The 22,272-nt window shown below is 44.7% G+C and overlaps 1 protein-coding gene across 11 annotated transcripts in view; it reads right to left on the bottom strand.

Moving 5' to 3' along the window:
* Positions 1–22,272, bottom strand: part of MARCHF10 (membrane associated ring-CH-type finger 10) — a 465,874-nt gene that overhangs the window by 137,799 nt on the left and 305,803 nt on the right. The window lies entirely within an intron of this gene.

The following is a 22,272-nucleotide window of genomic DNA, read 5'->3' as shown; positions in this document are numbered from 1 at the left end:
CATCCTTGCGTTGTGCCTTTTATAAGTGACATTCCATGTTCCTTGTGCTCTGTTACTGATCGGTTGGGTGGAGATCATAGATGTGGAAGTTGTCCGAGGATGGGCTCTAATGTGTTGAACTGGGAATGAAAAAAAGCACCTACCCTGAATTGGATATTCTCAGTGGAATTTATTCTTATAACCAAGCCTTCATCACAACAAATTTATAACAAGGATGGTTTTCAGGAGTCCACCTCCTTCATCGGTGGCGTTTTAGTTCTTGAAATGCTGGAAGCGATGGATCTTCACTGCTGGCTTCATTTGACTATCGGTAGATTTACACAAATCTGAGGGGCGGAGCCACACACGCTGCATATTTACAGGATTTCATTTGGCAGACACGGAAGAATTCCGGAAGCAGTTTAGGCGGAGCTTACGCAGGTCGTGTGGGCGTGGTATTTTTTCACATTTATGCCGAAAGGTCTTTGAGGCCACCAACGGCACTGCCTCACATGCATCTCACACGCTCACCTTACAGCGCACCTGCTCTGTTCAGAAGTGAAACACGTAGCGCACCGAATAAGGTGTACAACGATCGCCTTCCAGACCAACTGTTTCTTTGGAGGCTCATTACATCTCGGTTGGTTATCTGTGTGACATTCAGTATCGCATCATCCGATATTGTGCACTTGCAGTTCTCTTAATCATGTCATTAATTTATTTTTTAACTCTTTCTTTGTAGTGCTCTGTGCCAGTTTATTGTGACAATTTGAAACTTTGTGTGTATTGGGCTCCTTCCATTTTATTTCTGTGCTTCTTTTTGCATTTGAAATTAAAATGTCTGGAGGAACCAATGCACATAAACAACTTCCATGTCCTTTTAGCTAGTCCTGTAATCCTAATTTAGAATGGAAGCACTGGTTGAGGGTGTTTAAAAATAATTTAGCGGTGTTGTGTATATCCTAGCTAGGAAACAAGCTATTCTGTATGGCTGCCTAGGTACAGAGGCAAAAAGTGTTTGACAATTTACTAGAAATTCCTGATCGTGGGGAGAGATGCATGGAATCTGTACGTTGAAGCTGAAAAAAGACTAGAAAAGCAGTTTACTACAGGCCAAGTGTTGTTTGGGAACATTTAAATTTTATTCAAGAAAATAAAACTGTGAAGATAGCATTGACAATATGTGGCTGCTCTCCGTATTTTAGCTAGTTCATGTTGTTTCGAGATTGCGAAAGATCAATATTTAAGGGATCAAGTTGTACTCAATTGTTATTAAAAAAAAGTACAATAACATTTATTGTGCTGTACTAATCCTACCTTAGAGGAAACTGTTACAATTGTCGTGGGTATACAGCGTTCTGCTCTTCTTGTAAAAGCTTTAGCTTCTGCGTCTACTAGCATTGTAAGTAATACAAATAGTGCCATTAAGAACATTAAGGGCAGTAAGTTTGACAGATGCAATGCATGTTATAGATGTGGGTCATACAGTCATTTGGGCAATAATCCCAACTGCCCTGTCTTAGGTAAGGAGTGCAGCAAATGTAGGAAACTTGGTCATTTTATGAAGGTGTGCAAGTGTTCCGAAACTGGTGCGGTTAGAGTAAATTGTGAGCCCAAAATTACTCTGCAATATTTACCAGAAGAGGAAGACTGTGTTGGCACTGTAACCATTATGACTTTAGAAGTAAATTGCTCAGATATTAAATCTTGCCTGTTGATAGTAATGCTGGTAATATTACAAATGGAAATAGCCCATTTGTATGGTTCAAATTGGTATGTTGTATTTAGATTATGGTGGATTTGGGTTCACCTATAACTATGCTGTCTGAAGAAACATTCGAGCGATGATGGGGTTCTAAATTACTTGAAACTCCTTATAATAAATCTGTTGCCTACGGGGAGTCTGAGATCGTCACCAGAGAATGCTTTGAAGATACTTTAGGGTTTTCTAGGTCTAATTTTACCAAAATATATGTTGCAGTCAATGCTCGTGAAATAATGGGTTGGGTTGATCAAGGGTGGGCAGGTATTGTTCTAAGACCAGGCACCATTGTTCCTGTTATGCTTGTAGAGAGTGATGTGGGCAAAGTTGATGACTTTCTGCAAATATTCTGATGTTTTTTCAGATTCCATTGGAACTGTTAAAGATTTTGTGCATGAAATAATTTTGAAATCTGGTGTTGTGCCTGTCAAGCACCATGTTAGGGATATTCCTCTGTTAGCAAAGATTTGAGGTTACATTTAGATCAATTATGTGCTGTTAAGATTATTGATCAATGCTGCAGAATGGGTCAGTACTGTTGTGATCGCCAAAAAAAGGTTGGAAAAATCAGTTTATGTGCGGATCATAGTGGATTGCATCCTCTTTCAAAAATCAATGAACTAATTTCTACCTTGGAGGGGGCAAAACATATTGGCAACAATGACTTAAAGGCATGCTTAAAAAATAATCTCAATCTCTTTGTACCTTTATTACTCCTTTTTGAGCCTTCAAGTACCTACGAATGCCGTTTGGTTTGCATTGGGGCGAGTGTATTTCAAAAAGTAATGTTCACTTTATTCAGACATGTAACCGGGGTCCTACCTTTCCAGGATGATATCCTTATTTTTGCTAAAGATGTTTTAGAACACAATCGCATTTTAGACAAAGTTTTATATAGTTTGTCTAAACATGGTATGTCTGTGTCAAGAGACTAGTGCAAATGTTTTACAGATAGTGTTGAATATTCAGGTCATTGTATTACTGCACAAGCTATTAAGCGTAAAGAAGATCTTATTAGATCACTTAAAGAGGTGCCTGCACCCTTTAACAAATATGAACTGAGATATTTCCTAGGATTAAGTGACTATTATTCCAGATTTGTTTGCAGTAATGCTACGCTAATGGAACCTCTAAAAAAATGCAGCCGAAAAAGAGAAATTTTGTTTGGGTTTCAAAGAAGAACAGGGTGTTTTCCAGGACATAAAACCATTATTGCTAATGTACCAGCGTTAAAGATGTTTGTGAGTGGTCACACGTGCATTATAACAGTGGATGCCAGTGCTGTAGGTATGGGTGCAGTTCTATGCAAGAAAGTAGGGTTATCTGAGATAACTGTTGATTTTGCTTTCAGGGTTCTATCCTCCACCGAGAGGACGTATAGTGCTATTGAGAGGGAGGCACTTGCCTGTGCCTTGGCTGTAGAAAACTGTAGAACTTATCTGTGTTGCACTTTGTTCACCTTGTGCACGGATCACAAACCTTTAATGTATTTATATGTAGATAAAGGAATGTCAAGTGCGTCTTCAAGGCTTATCAGATTTTTATCAAAATTACAAGAGTATAATTTTCATGTAAATTACATACCTGGAAGTACCAACTCTAAGGCTGATTGTTTATCTAGACTGCCTGTGTCTGAACAAGGAGAAGGAACTGAAGTTGGAACCTTTAGTAATGAGTGTGTGGTAGTCAACACTGATATGGTACATTTGAGTAAGGGCACTGTTAATGAAGTTGAGTGGGAGGCTGCGTGTGATGGTGATGTCACGTTAAAGGAATTCAAATATTTTGTTCAGCAGGTTTGGCCTCCCGTAAAAAATTTCCAAGGAGATTTATTTGTGTTTTGCCAATTCGCTGATCTTCTCACTGTTGAGAATGATATTCTTATGAGAGTGGGAAAAATTGTTGTCCCTACTTGCTTAAAATCTAAGTTCTTGGAATTAGCACATAACGGATATTTAGGGACTACATCTACCAAGAAAAGATGAAGGTGTTACCTCTGGTGGCCTTATATGGACTCAGAAGTTGACAAGTTTGTAAGTAACAGTCAGGAATGCATTTTATCCAATAAACATTGAAAATCACTGGATACCTCTCTAATTACAACACCATTCCCTCAAGGTCTGTGGCGTTAAGTGGCACTGGATTTAGCAGGTCCTATTATGGCATTACCTTTTGATGCAAAGTATTTGATTGTCATGATTTGATTATTTTTCAAAGTGGATTTACTATAATTATGTATCTGAGACATCCACCCATTATATTTTTAGAGAGGGTGTTTGAGTTGGAAGGCTATCCTGAAGAGTTAGTCACGGATAATGGGGTCCAAGACCATGGAGACTTTTCTAAAAAAACAGGGGTATCAAGCACTATAATGTATCATTATATTCACCCCAATCCAATGGTGCTGTTGAGAGGGCCAACAGGCCCAAACTGCTATACAAACTGCTTTCACATGCAGGAAGGATGTTGTCAAGTTTTTCGAAGACAACATTTGGGCATATCATAATACTCCCTATAGTTCCACAGGAGGTTCGCCATTTTCTCTGTTGAGGAGTAGACAATCTCATACGAGATGGAATCCCACTTGGTTAAAAGATGAGTCACCTGGAAAACTTGGTGAAGTTGTAAATTTAAAGGATGTTCCACTACTGCTGAAAGGGGTATTGATTGTTCTCCCAATCACTCATTTCAATCTGCGGAATGTAGTGACCAGTTGTAGGAAAGTAGGATCTGCTTTTATTGTTACCCCCACTTTTTGCCTGGTACTAAGCTGTTTTTTACTTGCCTGACTGGATGTCTGCTAATCTCTCTCAAATGGTTATGGTTAGCACTTAGGTACATCCCAGATTGTATACTGGGGAACCCTAATCAGTCTCTAGCATATCGTACTAAGGTACCCAGGGCATAGGTACCCCAGAGGTCCCCCATGGGCTGAAGCATGATTTATGCCACTGTCTCCCAGAGCATCACAAAGGCCCCCTTAATTCCACTTCCAGTGGTTGGGGTTCCCTTTGACAGGGTAGGGGTTGACATTATTGGTCCCATGAACCCTCCAACAGCATCTGGGCATAGTTATATCCTACTGGTTGTGGACAATGCCTCTAGATACCCAGAGGCTATTCCCCTTAGAACCACTACTGTCATGTCTTTTAGGATAGTTCCATCATGTATACCCCGTTTTACATTCATTATCCCATCCATACGACTATAACGATTCTAAGCAGGTGACCTCTTACCTAATAGCTTGCTCCTGTCTCTTATACACCAGGCTCTTAGTCTTCTATCAGAATCCCTGTACCTGACGTACATAAACATGTCCCCAAGCGCAGCAGATTTATTCTGTATAAGGGTCACCACTTTTTTTTATCCTTGGCCAACAGCCAGCTGTGCATGATCGCACTTGTTTAGAAAAGCATTGGTGATTGTTTTCAAAACATTTATGATTGTTTTTAAAACATCCATGATTGTTTTGAAAACATACTGATTCTAGAAACACCCTGGAGAGACAACTTTAGTATAAAAGACCCTCACTTACCCCAAGAAATTAGAGGAAAATTCCTTCCAAGCTGAGATGGGGATCCGCATGCTGAATCTTCCAAAAGCAGCGGTCTGACATCCCTTGCGGGTTGTCACCCTCCAAGCAGAGACGGGGTCCTTCATTTTTCATTTTAAAACATTAGGTGAGGGGGCTGGTTCTTCCCTAGGGGTTTCTTGGCTACAGGTACACATAGCTACATATAAGCATATACACCTACACATCCAGGTTAGGCTAAGTACACTGAGGAAAATTACTTGGAGCGTTCACTTTAGGAATATGCAAGTGCTACTCTTTTTATCTGAACTGCTTATGTTTGTCTTATTAACACTATGGTAGAAATGTATCTACTGTTTACTATACTGGTACTAGCAATCTCTTTTGTATGCTTCTGTCTCCTGATTGTCCCAGCTTATATGTTTTACACAAGACTGTTGCTGGACCAATAAATACTTATCGAAAGTCCTAATTGCCATCCTGTGTATTTTCTGGGAGAAAGCCAGCATGAGTGTCTGAGTGAAACGTACTGTACTGTTTTCCACAATCCCTGAGGAATCAGGGTTGTCATGTTAAGTGGTTGCAAGAGACTACCTACACTAGTGTAGAATACAGGGAGGTGGTAGTGGCACTTTAGACCTAGCTGGTCTAACTGCTGACATATCCTGTTGGGGGTGTCCGGATTGGGGCACCAAACCCTACAAAACACACAGGTCCTGGGGGACCTCTAGGAGCCACATGACATAACAGCTCCTGTAGAGGCAAGGGTCCTTTGGGAATTTTTTCCAGAGTGGGCTTCCCTAAGGAGGTCTTGACTGACAGAGGAACAAACTTCATGTCAAGTTACATAAAAGCAATGTGGAAAGAGTGTGGAGTAAATTACAAATTCAACACACCCTACCATCCTCAATACAATGGGCTTGTTGAAAGCTTCAACAAGACCATAAAGGGTATGATCATGGGTCTCCCAGAGAAGCTTAGGCGAAAATGGGATGACCTACTATCCTGCCTTCTCTTTGCCTACAGAGAGGTTCCTCAGAAGAGGGTTGGCTACAGCCCTTTTCAACATCTGTTTGGACATCCAGTTAGGGGTCCTTTGTGTCTAGTGAAGGAGGGATGGGAGTAAATTACGCGATGACCATCTCAAAACCGGCTGCAACTAATCCTATCATGTTTGGTATCAAACATGCTGGAATCATACCTCCCTCCATTAGGCTCTCAGTGCTCCCGGTACCAGTCTTCTAGACCCGGACAGCACAACATGCCTGCTGCCGACCAGAGACGCGATTCTGTCCTCCTGCTGCTGAGCCAAGCTCGAGCAGGGGAAGGCAGAACAATAGGTATCCTGTCACAGTGATGTGTGACTACCTCCCAGATAGGATTTAGTGCATTGGGGCTGGTGGTTGCGCTTGCTAGCACCACTCAGTCTGCATGAGGGGTACATTTGGTGCCTCCTTGCATAGTCCAGTTCAAACCAGCTCTGGGAGCCGTTGGCTCCCGCTCTGGCGTGAAACTGGACAAAGGACATGAAGTATCCTACCCACTGTCAAAAACCTCACCTGGGAGGGTCCCCTGAATCATCATAACCCTTTTCCTTAGGGTACTTAAGGGCTTACCTGGGTGTAGGTCCCAAGATTCGTCATGGAACATGATTAAATTCAGACACCACCTCAACCACCTCCGTCTGGGCCCTCTGGACTTCGTCTGGGCTCGACTACGTCCCCCTTTAAGTCTACTGCATTATCTGTGCACCATACATAAATCTTCCAAGGCCTGTGGGCATCCAAGACACCTGAATGAATCCCCCTTGAAGTGAAGGAGTCACTTCCCAGCATATGCAGGCACCGCAACTAAGCTGACCGGTGTGCTGATATTGAGCTCCTACAGACTGCGAAAGGCTCAGCCACACAGATGGTGGTTCTCCACAGCTCTCGAGGCTGCCCTGCCCTCTCACCAAATTTGAGGCCAGTATCCCTCGTGGGAGCTGCAGGAACTGAACCCCTGTGCACTGCGTCGACTTGCCGTTGTAAAGGCTTGCTGGCTTCCTTCCACCATGATCTTCGGGCTCCAAGTAGCCCCAACCTCAAGCATCTCCACTGAGCAGAATCTTCGTCCACAGCACATCGATTGCACCGTAGCCTGCATTTTTTGCTGAGCTGCTCAAGGTCCTCTTGCGACTCCAGTAACTCATGTGGGTCCTGTGGAAGGTCACCTTTGTTTCTTTTGGGCTCTCCTGTTTGCTCGGGCCTGCCCTGACTCCACTGCTTGGGGTGAGTCCCCTGGATCTTGCTGGTCCCGACATTGCACCTTCTTCAACTTCTATGTTGTTTGTAGTTGTCAAGGCTTGTTGGTGCTCCCGACGGACACCGACCCCTCAACTCTTGCTCTCCGACGTAGGACAGCTGGTGCACGTCTCCTGGTCTTTTTCAGCTTTGCCTGGTCCTCATAGCTGTAGGGTCGAGGTCACTGTCAACTCTCCTGCAACTCCTGACATCGATGGGCATTCGTCTACCAGGTCTCCGGGTCATTCTTGAGTGACAAAGACTCTGTCCCCTCTCCTTGCAGAGATTTCTCATCCTGAACCCACCTTCGGATTCCACCGGACACTTTCTCCTTCTCCAGCAGCGGCACTTTCCTGAAGTCCTCCACTGTTGTGGATCGTTTGGCTGTTTTACAGGACTTGAATGAACTAAGAACGAAACAAAGCAATGTGTTCCTGAAGCCAACCACCACTGGGGAAAAACCAACTGTCCCAGCAAGGCCTGTCTGGATTCCAAAGCTTGGTGATCTAGTCAGAGAAAAGATCGCGGTTGGGTAAAGAATACATCAAGACATGCTGGAATTTACCATACACACACAGATGTTGGAGTGGGGGGCGTGAAGTGTTTCTTAGCGGTTCAAACTGTGAAAACGCACTAAGCGGTTCTCTCCTTTGCCAGGTTATTAATTTACACGGGCCTGCGATATTTCTTCTAACAACTTATCCTGTCACCTGCAAGGTTCTCCGCTTGTGGTGATCTATCCACTTTTTGGACAATTTTCAAATGGAAGTTACATTATGTTGAACGATCACAGCTGCTGTGGCATGTTGCCAGGAATACCATATCTAGTAATTGTGTCAGACAGGGTCACTTGCTGTATGCAAGTATTGTTTCCTAAAACGAAGACAGGCTGGGAGTCGCCTTTATGGCCTTCACTGAACATCTCTTCTATACAAATCGAGACTTTAAGCAGAATGAAAGCCATTCTTTTGAAAAAACTGTGCCACTGACCTCGGCCAAATAAACCTATGATCTACAAGTTGCAAGGACTTCTGCCGAGATACATGCCCTTTTGAATACAAACTGCCCTATACATTTCTCAGAAATGTTCAGTCGTATCTTAAAACATGTCTGATACGAGCGGTATTGTACGTGTATTTAAGACCGTGTTTTCCGGACTGTTAGCACCCTTTCAAGAAGTCCTCGGAATAATTCCAAACTTTGTGCACTCTGTGTTTGGCGGATTGCCCCTCCTTTTGGGACTCGTTGCAGGAATACTATTTTTGCTCCCACTGCTACGATATGGCAAGCCAAATCACCAGCGACACCCAGTTTTCCATGGAGATAACTCTGCTGGCCATGAAGTGTCGTGAGTGCATCGGTCAAATTCTGGGATTACCACGTCTACGAGAATTAAATACCACATGGTTTCTGTCATTCAGACCAATCTGGCAATATTGCATCTTACCTGTTCTACGCTGCCTGCTATGCGGAGAAGAATGCGTGCTAGAAACCTGTCTAACACTCCCATCAGTCATGCCAACGGATGTTGATACTTTGCTGGACCCCGTAACGGCCCATGCTCTGTGTTGCCCCCAGCGGCTACCAATTCTGATGACGGCATTCATTGCGAGCTTACAGATACATATTGCACCTGCTGAGGTACAAGAGGAAATATCAGGCGCGCAGGTACCATCCAATACGAACATTGTTGATGGGACCAATGCTGAGAGCGATGCTTCACATCTATGTGCGGTTAATCTTCTAAACGAGGTAATCCAACTTTTGCCTACAATGATAGAGGACTTTTTGTCTACCGACATAGAAGATTTCATGTTTTCTCCAAGCCCTAACACTGACTTTTGATTTTGCCACACAGTCTTCTGAGAGACTTTAAATTTGACCTTCATTTTTCAAAGCAAGGAAATAACTTTGGAACTTTTTTCCTATGATTAATTTTTTTCCTTCCAAATTTGTATTTTTCATTTTTGGCACAAGTAATCTGCTTATAGTAGAACTATTCATAGAGAACAAGAATTCTTTGAACACTTCCAAAGACAATATTTAACCTTGTTCACAAGCAAATGATTATGTAATCTGACATGAAATGGTTTCAGCACTTTTCCTTGTGTATTTACGAGCCATTTCATAAATAGTATATTTTCGTGATTCATTAATTTGGCATTCAAATGTAAATATATGCTTAGAATGAAACATTGCTTTAATGTGTACAGCACCAATGCATTTTTTTATGCTTACAACCAGTTCTAATGCATTTTTGATGTATTTTGGACATGTGTTTAGCACTTCATGTATAGATACATTTTAGATATGTTATGTTTAAAATTTAGTAACGTCATACATACAAAAGTGGAGTGGGTGTTGTGTATCGATTTAGATTCCGTATGACTATTCCCGATTCATGTCCTTATATAGGTACAATTCACATTGCCATTATATAGCCATCTAAATCCAGTCCTTATTTAGGCATAGTCCATGCTACCCAAATACAGGCATGGCTACTTACATCCGTTCATCTACGTCACAATGAGTTCTTGGAAAACCAGACTCTTACACTTTAGGGACTTCCCCTTGCCTGGATATTGATTTCTCCAAGAACTCATTTATTATGCATTAACATCTATTCCTTAGGGGTTCATCCATGACGTTCATATACCCCACTTCTACGTCAATACTGGCATTCCTAAACACCTTCAAGGTATAAATATACCTTCACTTGCTATGGCAAGGCACGGTGCGGTTCGGCTACCTACTTGCACGACGCGGCTCGCCACAGCAACTCCCAAAGGAAGTCATCTCCTCAACTGACGCACTGACCAGACGCTGTCATCCTCCTGCCGAGAATCCAGCTCCAGTGTTTCTGACTCCCCTTGCGGGGTGTTAGAGAATTAAGTCCTGGGAAAGAGGTACCAACTCTCATTCTATGGAGCGGATTAGAACCTAGAGAAACCTATGGTAATTCTTGGTAAAACTAAACTAAACTATAGCTAAAACAGCACCTACTTCTTCCCTACTTCTTCCCTCGTACTAGACTTCGGTTAGGTACACTGGGGTAGGATTATTTTAGAAGCACCAGTTGAGTATTTTAGCCTGTGTTATTTATGTATGTATTTTTATGTATGTCATAGCTACAGACCATGCTATTACAGTATTATTTTATATTACTGTGTACGCTGTACGCATTATACTTTGCATTTTGTCTTACGATTGTAGCAGTTCATATCTCTTGCATGAGAAATAAGACTGTTCAATAAACCCCTTTTTATTGAAACGCCCCGTCTATCTATTTCTATGCACCTCTGTAGAAACGAAGCATGCACGATTGACTGAAATAGTTATACATTGTTTTCATGACTCTGAAGATATTATTCAGACTCTAAGGGAAACAAAGTTGTCATGTTTATGTGGTTGTCAGAGACAAATGTCTTCTTGTTCATTCGAGAAAGTTTCTAGTGACCTCTGAGTTAGCTGGCACACAAACAATTAAGTTTAGTATACTCGATAGAGACATACTGACCTCAGTTCTACGTCAAAACTATAGTGAATATTATTCCATTGCGCAGAGCCTATTAAGGATATAGGAACTACACTACAATATGAATCTGATGGTCATTCGTGGGTAAAGTGACCTTTCACTTTAGGAATGACTAACAAAGGCTTCAATGGGCTGGCAAGCAGATATCATCCTGGGAAAATGTGATCAACTGAGGATCTAGATTCAGAGACAAAGATGGTGGATCACAACCCAGAGATCACAGCCAGCGACACTTTTTACATGAAAAGGAAGATCAAGGAAGAAAGATGGCTAATTACAGTAGTTCTGATTCCTGTCATAAGTGAACTTGGATGACGGCTACTCACTCATCACTCAACCACAAAAACATAACCATCCCCTGCGAATAACTTACTTAGCAGTTATACCAGTCATGCTGACATTACCAGGAATACACAACACCACCAGTGGAAGTTGAGCCACATTAGGTCTGAAGTCTGAGTTTGTGTTTCAGAATTGCAATCAGAATACTTCCTACTGCTGTCTATTGCTGGGGAAAGGCTTTAAGAAAATGGGAGGTTGGGAAGGAGCATTAGCAGGGGAAGGTGGGTAATGGAATTATGCACAGATCACACCTTCCTGGAGGGAGATTTTCAGTACAAGTTGAAATATTCTGCATCGTTTCAATTAATGTCAATGGACAAAACTGCCTTACTAGAAGGAAGATCTATAACTATCTGGCATCTCAAATGAAGATATCATGGCACTATAAGAAACCAACTTGCGTAGGGGCATTTTGGTTAGAGTTCTCAATAATCTGTTCAGCTTTCAGATTCACTCAATTGCCTCTTCAAAAACGTCTGGGGTGGCAGTTTTACTCTCAAGATTCCTTTAAGTTTGTTACGATAGAGATATGAGGAAAAGTATAAGCTATCAGGCTCCTGACAGATTCAGTGGTACATTTTATAAAAACCTTCTCTTTTAAACTGTTGCTGAATTTCTGAGGTGTTTAATTCTTTTTCGGTGACCAGACTGATAACTTCATCTATGAAACCGGGAAAAGACCTTTTAAACTGTCCTTCTCCGAGATCGATAACTCTATTAACTATGGGTGCAAAAATGTATACGTAGGATATGGCACTCTGACTCACAACTTTTTTATGCTCTCTTATACATAAGGACCAGTCTGGGTTTGTAAGGGGTAAACAGCCTTTCAACCGTGTTTGTAGATGAGTCCATCTTGTTGAAAAGGCGGAATGTAAAAAGCTTAAGATGGGCTTGTTGACATAAGATGACAAAAAAAGCCTTAGACAGGATGGACTAGTTCTTTAGGACATTTCTGATGTAGACGTCCTGACTGATGATGCAGGCAGATTTCAGATACTGAAATGCTGATTAGTATAAGGAAGTTAGATATCAAAGCTGTGAACAATGATGCCTCCTGCCCAATTGTGAATTCCTAAGCTTAGGGAAGGGGTCGGGGGAATGGAGGGAGCCGGGGATCCGTGGATAAAAAAAGACAGGAGTGAGTTAAGGATTTTACACTGTTTCCTCTATAATGAGGTAGTACAAAACAGGTACTGCTGAATGGGTCATGCTGGGATACATATGCTGGCCCACAGGCTACACAAGATGGGCCAGAGCGACGATAGAAAGATAGGAAACGTATGGGTGGAGATCTCGGCCTCCTCCTGAACTTATTTTTCCTACTGCTTTGCATTTCACAAACCAGTCCAAAGAGCATACAGAGAAAGCTGCACCAGGTGCAGATTTCTGGGGATACTGCCTGGAAGGCCATGTGACTTTCCATGCAGGCTTGTTGTATTCCTGCTGTATGAAGTTCTCCATAGCGGAGAACTTCGCACAGGGGGAATAAGATCCCCTTGTGCTAACGCAAAATGTTTCCCTGTTTAGACAGCCCTTCCCTTACATCCCCAGCAAAACTTGGGGGGGGGGGCTGGGGGAGGAGGGGTTGAAGGGGGGGGGGGGGGCGGATCAGTTCTCTTTTCCACAATGGAAGGGGAGTTACATCAGACCCACATTTCTGACCTTTCCATGGTGGAAAGGGGATGTATCTAAGTATGGGAATGCTCCCAGATTTATATATTTGTGGGAATTTTCAAACTTCCCAGGTAAACCCCGTCTTGGAACGCCCACTGCATACCCCTTGAGCGTGATTTACAGTTGTCCCGATCTTCTAAATCATGGCAGAGATCTTCACTTCTGTAAATGAGTTTACACCTGCCAGGAATCACTCTGCATATTCCTGGCAAGCCAAAACGGTAATGTATTCCAATTTATCTTTGCGAGTAAGGCCCATTCCTTGTCAGCATGGTTGCTTAACTCATTAGGTTACCATACTGGCTATTTTAACTATTGAAAACCACGTATTCATTTGATGTATGATGCATTACATTTCAGAAGTTGTGAAACACAAGAAAAAATAATATTTGTCATCTTTACATGGTCAGACATATGGCACTGCTGGTTTTGGCCAGTGGGAAAAGCAGTATGGGTCTCTCCTCTGAGATCATATGGATTGGCAATTGTTGCAGTAGTGACCACATCAGAGGCAGTCACAATAGTGCCCACATCTTGCAAGATTACTAGTAGTCACGAGCCAGAAACATTCAGAATATTGATTAATGCAATAATATGAAGATGCATATAATTATAGATGAGGCATTAAGAATGAAATTACATTGTCAAAAAAAGATGTATCAGTATAAAAGCCTCCACATGACTACAGAGATAACAAGAACAGCACTAAGTGCCCTCTGGAACAAAGAAAACACTAAAACCTATAAATCTCATCTACCCAGTATGAACTATCATTCAAACAGCAGCTTAAGTGTCCTACGGTTTCCAGCCATTTTGTTTTCAAACATCGGTATATCCGTTTCACAAAAAATATATATTTTTTTCTATCTACTTTCTAATTTGGGTTAACACACTCAAAGCAAATCTTGTCCTTTCTGAAACAAAATAACGACATTTTTTGCCTCCTAAATCAGATTTCATGCATACACTCTAAATATCAGGTTGTGATTTCCCGGGCATTGCATAAACACATTCTGCCCCACCTGCCAAGGTTTTACCATCACATGCCAGAGATGCACACTATAATGCCAAATATGCCTAAATTATGTGAAGGATACTCACGATTATGCACGGGCAACAATTGTGTCATTGCTGCCCTTCATAATGCTGAGAATCCCCATATCACGTCAGGCATGGAGATTATTATTCCAAGGATAGGCATCAATTATGTGATATATGGCCACAATTAGGCCAAGCTTAGTCGCAGTACGGCAAGGATAGCTGCCATTCAGCCCAAAATGACATTTTTTTGTACAACTAAACTGCATGGTACATATGAACAATACTAATAATAGGGTACCAAATTAATCTGGCAGAGAATTTAACAGAAGGATTTGGATGGTATAAACACATGGCAACCGCAGCTGGTATAACATGGTTAAGAAGTAAGTTCTTCTGCATGCATATATTAGAAATATGTAAAATCATTCGTATATAAGCGGGATGTTTTTTCAAATTAAATTGCATACTAAAAACACATTTCTTCACTAAAAAAGCAAATGTATGCACTTTAAGCAACAACTAAACTCAAGACTTGGTAACCTGCTCACATCAGGGTTATCTGGTTCCACCTCACAAGCTTAGATTCTTCGCAAACCCAATTTATGATCCCCGAAATCAGTGTCTCCAGTCACAGGCCTGAACTCTCCCTACAGCTCCTGTTCTTCGTTGCTGCCTGCTGAGACCCCTGCCCTGGGTGTTCGAGGCTGCTGCCTTCCAGGTTTTTGCTAAATTGGTTAATTGTGATTACTTGCTAAATTGTGTTACGTTTTTTGTCACCAGCCTCTGTCTTTGTTTTTACTGTTCATTTTACCGATCTCCCTCGTCATCTGTGCCTGCCCTCTCGCGCTTCCCCCGTTCCAGCCACTGCTGTCTCGGCCCCTCCCCACTACCAGCGCCCGTTTTCCCACCTCCCACCTGAGACTCCCTCCCCTCCACTATTTAATGCAGACTGCTCCGCGGTCGCGCCTAAGGCAAGCCCGTCTGCGCCCATCTGCGACATGACCGCGACCAGCGCCAGGAACACTGCCTCTCCCAGGTCACTGCCCAACAACTTTACCACCCTCAACGCTCTCAATCACAGAAGACACACCTGCTGCTTGAGAACCACTCCAAACACCACCCAGGGAGAGTTCTCGTGCAGGTCCTGCCATAGATCCTTCACCATCAACGATGCCCGCTCCACCACCGAAGGCCCACTCGACGCACACACCACCAACACCCTGACCTGCGTGCTCCCTGCACTGACACACCGTAGAGATCTGGGACCTGATCGGCACCTTCTCGCCCGAAGTCGCCTTCTTCACGGAAACCTGGACCAACGCCACCTCCGGCCCCAACATCGCCACGGCCATCCCTGACAAGGCCCAGAGAAAGGACTGGCCCCATCGCTCAGGAGAAGGACTCGCCATCGTCCACAAGACCCCCCTCCGACTCTCCACATCCAGCACGAGAGACCCCCACTCCGACACGAAAACCTCCATTTCCAGATCCAGACCAACCCCAGGACCACGCTACGCGGCACCCTCATCTACAGACCACCGGGCCCTCGCACCCAGTCAGCAACCGCCATCGCCGAGCTCGCCGCATCCCACGCAATCACCTCCACGGACTATATTCTCCTCGGAGACCTGAACTTCCACCTCGCCAACCGCAACAACCCGCACTCCATCACCCTCCTCGACAGCCTCGCCAACCTCGGACTGAAGCAGCTGGTCAACAATCCCACGCTCAGAGCTGGACACAGTCTGGACCCCATTTTCACGGGATGAACAAACATCCGGTCAGCCTAATCACCCAGCCGCCCTGGACAGACCACCACTGCGCCCATTTCACCTTCAACACCGCCAACACACCCAAACCCACCCTGCGACCGCCACAAAGAAAATGGAGCATGGTCACAGAGGAACTCCTCAAAGCCACGACTGACACCAACGTCAAAGCCACAGAACTCTACCGCTGGATCGCCCGCTGCGCAGACATACTCGCACCCCTTCGGCACCCCGCCAAGCAACGCCCGCTTAAGGCCCCATGGTTCACCAAGGAACTACAGGAAGCCAGACGCTCATGCAGACGCCTAGAGAATTCCTGGCACAGCCAGAAAACCACAGAAGCATGGAACAACCACAGAAGTGCCCTGAAGGAATACCACCAGTGCAAAGGGACACCAAACAAACCTTCATAAAGGACAAAATCCAGGTCAACGCGACCAATGCCAAGGAACTGTTCAGCGTCATACAGCAGCTCACAAGGCCACCCAGCGAGGCCACGAACGTCACACCCTCCCAGCAACTCTGCGACAAACTCAGCACTTACTTCCACCGTAAGATCAAGGACCTCTACGACAATTTCAGCGATCCAACGCGGGACATCCACTCCCCTGCCGCAGCCGACCAGCCAATGATCTCGACCTGGAAGACCGCTACAGTCGAACACCCCACCACGCATAAAACCCACTCAGCAGCCCCCACGGACCTCTGCCCACCGCGCATATTCCACAGGGCTGCCGCCGCAATCACACCCAAACTTGGACGGACCATCAACGCCTCCTTCACGTCTGGCATCTTTTCAGACAACTGAAAACAGCAGGAGGTTAAACCCCTCCTCAAGAAGCCCACAGCTGACCAACAGACCTGAAAAACTACCGGCACATCTCCCATCTCCCTTTCACAGCCAAAGTAACCGAGAGACTCGTGAACACTCAGCTGACCACCTTCATCGAAGAGAACGCCATCCTAGAGGCCTCCCAGTCCGGATTCCATAGCAACTACAGCATGGGACTGCGCTCCTCGCTGCCACTGACGAAATCCGCCTGCTACTCAACCAAGGACACACCGCGGCCCTCATCCTTCTAGACCTCTCCGCAGCCTTCGACACTGTCTCCCATCGCACCCTTGCAGCCAGACTTCACGACGCCAGGATACAAGGAGCCGCCCTAAACTGGATCCAATCCTTTCTCTCTGGCGGAACCCAGAGGATCAGACTCCCTCCCTTCCTCTTCGAAACCACCAACATCAACTGCGGAGTGCCCCGAGGCTCATCACTAAGCCCCACGCTCTTCAACATCTACATGGCTCCCCTCGCCACCATAGTCAGACAGCATGGGCTCGGCATCGTATCCTACGCAGACGACACCCAGGTATTCCTCTCACTCACGAAGAATCCCGAAGACACGAGACTCCGCTTCCAGGAGGGAATGAAGAATGTGGCAACCTGGATGGACGACATCTGCCTTAAGCTCAACTCAGAGAAAACCGAGGTCCTCATCCTTGGACCCTGCGACTCCACCTGGGACAACTCCTGGAAGCCCTCCACCCTCGGGAACCCATTCACTCCTACAGACCACGCACGCAACCTCAGCATCATCCTCTACTCTTACCTCTCCATGAACCGCCAGGTAAACGCCGTCGCTTCCACCAGTTTCAACTGCCTGCGCATCCTCCGCAAGATCTTCAAATGGATCCCCCCCGACTGCAGAAAGACGATCACCCAGGCGCTCATAACCAGCAGACTGGACTACGGCAACACCCTATAAGCCGGAATCAACAGATCTCTCCTACACAGACTCCAGACCATCCAAAATGCTGCCGCTAGTCTCGTCCTCGGGACTCCACGCCAGGAACACATGACCACACCACGAACACATGACCCAACACCTACGAGACCTCCACTGGCTCCCTATCGAGAAGAGGGTCACCTTCAAACTCTTCAACCACGCCTACAAATCCCTCAACAACACCTGACCCAAAAACGAGAGATTATCCTTCCACGTACCCGAGAGGAACCTCCGCCCCGCCGCCCTGCCCTGGCGGATGTATGATGGTACAACGCGGTATATAACACTGCAGTACCATCACAACGCAGCTTTTACAACGCAAGTCGTTACCGCGACTTGCGCTGTAGGGTGCTGGACTTAGGAATAGTATGATTTACTATTCCAACTCCAGCCTACGTACAGTAGGGAAGGTGTTGGAATAGTAAATCACACTATTCCTTAGTCTAGAGCGCCCTCCAGCGCAAGTCGTGGTAACGACTTGCGTTCTAAAATCCGCGTTGTAATGGTACTGCGATGTTATGACTGCGTCATAATGGTTGTTTCCCGCCCTGGCAGAGGTCCCACACATCCGCAGAAGTAGAACAGGTGGGAGAGCCTTCTCCTACATTGCTGTCAAGACCTGGAAGGAGCTTCCCGTGAACATAAGGCACGCTCCAACCCTGCACACCTTCAGGAAGAACTTCAGGACCTGGCTCTTCAACTGACCCGGAGCTCCCCAACCCCCCAGCGCCTTGAGACCCTCACAGATGAGTAGTGCGCTTTATAAACCCATGATTGATTAATTGATTGAGTGTGCATTTTGTGTGCGTATATATAAAGGTTGCGGTGCCTGCCATGGATTAAATACGGTACAGTGTAGTGAAAAAGTCGCAAAACGCATTTTGTTACCTTTTTGCACACTTTGCTGCAGAGACAAAAGCTAACCTTTGGCCTGTGTCTGCTAATGTTTGACCCCCTTGGCCGCTGCACGAATGTCGCTGCGGCGCGGGGGTGTGCGCGGCGCCGCCATGCTCGTGACCGAACCACGCCGTCATGAGTCCCGGGCGGCCTGTGCTCATATGGCGTGGTTCCGTCACGGCCCCGCCCGCTTTTTAATTCGCCCGCACAGGTAGGGAATTAATGCCACGTGGGCGGAGTGGCAGCCGCATGACAGAATCACGCCGTCATGAGCACACACCACCCGTGGCACATGACGGCGTGGTTCTGTCATAAGCAGGGAAGGGGTTAAATACCACCACAAACAACAACTTTTTAAAAGCAGCGTAGGTCAGAATTTCGGTCTTTTTTTAAGTCCACGAACAGGAAACACGTGTACTGAAGAAATCTGTGTGCACGCAGCAGACACAGTTACAAATAAAAGCAGGGCTGACTCTGACTTTCATCCTTCCCACTGTTCAAAAAGCATTAGCGCATTACCATTACGTTAGATAATAATAACAGCACGTAATGTTACAGTACAAAAAAAATAACAGATTGTAAAAAGTTGTGTGTAAATAGAACATTTTATTATTGAGTGGGATTCCCAAACAGAGGCTGTGGGCCACGCCTCTGCTTGGCGCCAACTTTACCTTAGCATAGGCGTACACAAGAACACTTAGCAACATTTATTTCATCTTGCACCTATAAATGAACCTCACTTGCAGAAAACAGGGTTCCATTCCAAACTATTGCAATAAAATAACTATATATAAAACAAAAGAGCGATTTTCATGCGTATTCGGAGGGTTGTTTATGCTCTCAACGTTATACATTTAGCATGCCCTGAAAAGTGCACACAGAAAGAAATGGAAAGGGAGAAACGTACGAACAAGCAAATACAAATGAGCAACATAAATAGTTGTGTATACAAACAGAGAGAGCAAGACACGGACAGTTAGAGAGGGACAGGTATAGATAAATACGCAAGCATACACAGGGATAGACAGAGGTAAAGCATAACAAGGGCAATGAGAAAGGCAATACAAATAACTAAACAGAGACACTAAAAGAGGGACATATAGACAGAAACAAAGAAACAGAGGCATTATCGTCACAGGATTACCACGGTCTTTATAACGTAGCCAAAAAGACTCTTGGGGGCACCCGCTGTGCAAGACAACAGTTCCATACACAAGAGTTCAATAGTATATATAACAACGCATTCAAACATGAAAAAAATTCACTGTGAGCCAATGCAGTGCGACATTTTTTAATGTAAGGATTTTTAAGCTCACAACAACACAATTTTAAGTCACTCGAAACAGAGTACGTCAAAGTTCCCAAAAAATAACTTTACCGCTCTGTTACATATACTGATGCCTCTGCTCTGTTAGCGGGAAGAAATGGGAAAAAACTTGAACGCGCGGCAGCGAAACTGAAAGACACTGCGCTAATTAAAAACTGATGGCGCCCTGCGCGCCGCTGCTCGCTCCCGCAAGGTGAATGCTGTGGGAGGAAACATTTGCTTAAAAAGGTGGGACATGTACCCGCCTTTAACCAATTGCGTCCTTTCTTTTTAGGAAGATGCACGCAAAGGCCAATGCAAATAATGCAACAAAAAAAACACACACACGAGTTTCAGAAAAGTTCTGATTGATTCCAAGAGGTCATCTCCTAGAGCAGCGAATGCGCTAGGCTTGACCTAAAAAGAGGGACACATCAGACACATATATAACACATACATAAATGCACACGTGTACACATAAACACAGAAACATTTAAAAAAGTACACATAAATCATACATACATTTACACACCAAAGCCACTGTCTGAAACTAACAAGGCCATTACCCTTCTCCACTCAATCAATCATTCAAAATATCTTTATTCAATTTTAAAGATAAAATCATAAAAGAGCATAAAACAATAAATAAGTACAGTGCACTGCTTCTTAAGTCAATTTCGACCTATCTAGGAATAGCTGTGAGAAAAAAATGAAATATCTCCCAACTATTACCACAGCCATGAAAGAAAGCAAAAGAAAGCAGTTAAAATACTTAAGCTCAATTCAAGTGCATTAGCTGCTAAAAAACATCCCCTCCACAAACATCAAACCCTGATTTCCGCTGCAACCCAAATAATACTTCTTAACCTTCCATAGACTGTCTGTCTCCTAGGAGATTCTGAACAGGAGAAGCAGCTGCCCAGCCCCCTCCCCCAGGCCAGCAGACCATTGGCTACTCAGCTACCAGGCAAGTCTGAGCCCTCCTCTCACACCTGCCCAGGTCCCTTAAGGCCTTGCTGGGTGCACCCCAAATCATTCTCCTCCATCTTGTGAGTTGCAGCCTACCTGTGCCCAAGATTGCAGTAAGCAGAGTCCAGGAAGTGGTAAGGAGACTGACTAGTGCTGTCTCTTCCCAAGACAAAAAGTTGTTTAAAAAACGATTTTCACTTTCTGTTTACTGTGTATGCCTGTGGTTGTTACAATTAAAAATTGTAGTTTTAGCCTGCCTGTAAGTGCATATTTTATCACCTGTGTTGTGTTTTAAATTTGTGGTTTTCCCTGCCCATGATTGCCTCCATTTAGTGTGTTGAATTGTGGGATTTGCAGTCCAACCTCTGTAGTTTGTCCCTCTCATTCCTTGGTGACAATTCTGTTTTTCCACCAAATTTCTCCTTTGCTCTGTCCTAAGACCTGTATGTTAAAACAGTGCACTCCCAGCCACCATTCTGTGTTCAAAAGCCAGTGAAACCAGCCACCCTGCATCCCACCCCCCGCCCCTCCACCCCCCCCCCCCCCCAGCAACAGGGATTTTTCTACATCGGAGGGTGCTTCTGTGAGCTGTTTAAACAGTGTTTAACTAGGGCCTGTGCACTTCGTTTTTTGGCCAGCAGGGGTAGTAAAGTTTTATTTAAACAGTATTGTTAGATTTCAAATTAGTGAGGCCCTTACCTCCAGAAGTCCAAAGTGTGGATTGAGCCTGTCTGTTTCCTAGGAGATTCTGAACAGGAGAAGCAGCTGCCCAGCCCCCACCCCCAGGCCAGCAGACCAATGGGGCTATTCAGCTACCAGGCAAGTCTGAGCCCTCCTCTCACACCTGCCCAGGACCCTTAAGGCTTTGCTGGGTGCACCCCAAATCATTCTCTTCCATCTTGTGAGTTGCAGCCTACCTGTGCCGCAGATTTCAGTGAGCAGAGTCCAGGAAGTGGTAAGGAGACAGACTAGTGCTGTCTCTTCCCAAGACAAAAAGTTGTTTAAAAAACGATTTTCACTTTCTCTGTTTACTGTCTATGTCTGTGGTTGTTACAGTTAAAAATTGTAGTTTTAGCCTGCCTGTAATTGCATATTTTATCACCTGTGTTGTGTTTTAAATTTGTGGTTTTCCCTGCCCATGATTGCCTCCATTTAGTGTGTTGAATTGTGTGATTTGCAGTCCAACCTCTGTAGTTTGTCCCTCTCATTCCTTGGTGACAATTCTGTTTTCCCTCCAAATTTCTCCTTTGCTCTGTGCTAAGACCTGTATGTTAAAACAGTGCACTCCTAGCCACCATTTTGTGTTCACAAGCCAGTGAAACCAGCCCCCCTACCTCCCTCCCCCTCACCCCCCCAAGCAACAGGGATTTTTCTTCATCAGAGGGTGCTTCTGTGAG

Source organism: Lissotriton helveticus, chromosome 5_1 (genome assembly GCF_964261635.1).
Source record: "Lissotriton helveticus chromosome 5_1, aLisHel1.1, whole genome shotgun sequence".
In the NCBI taxonomy this organism is placed as follows: domain Eukaryota; kingdom Metazoa; phylum Chordata; class Amphibia; order Caudata; family Salamandridae; genus Lissotriton; species Lissotriton helveticus.
Note: the sequence above shows the minus strand (reverse complement) of the source record. Positions and strands in the feature narration are given on the sequence as shown.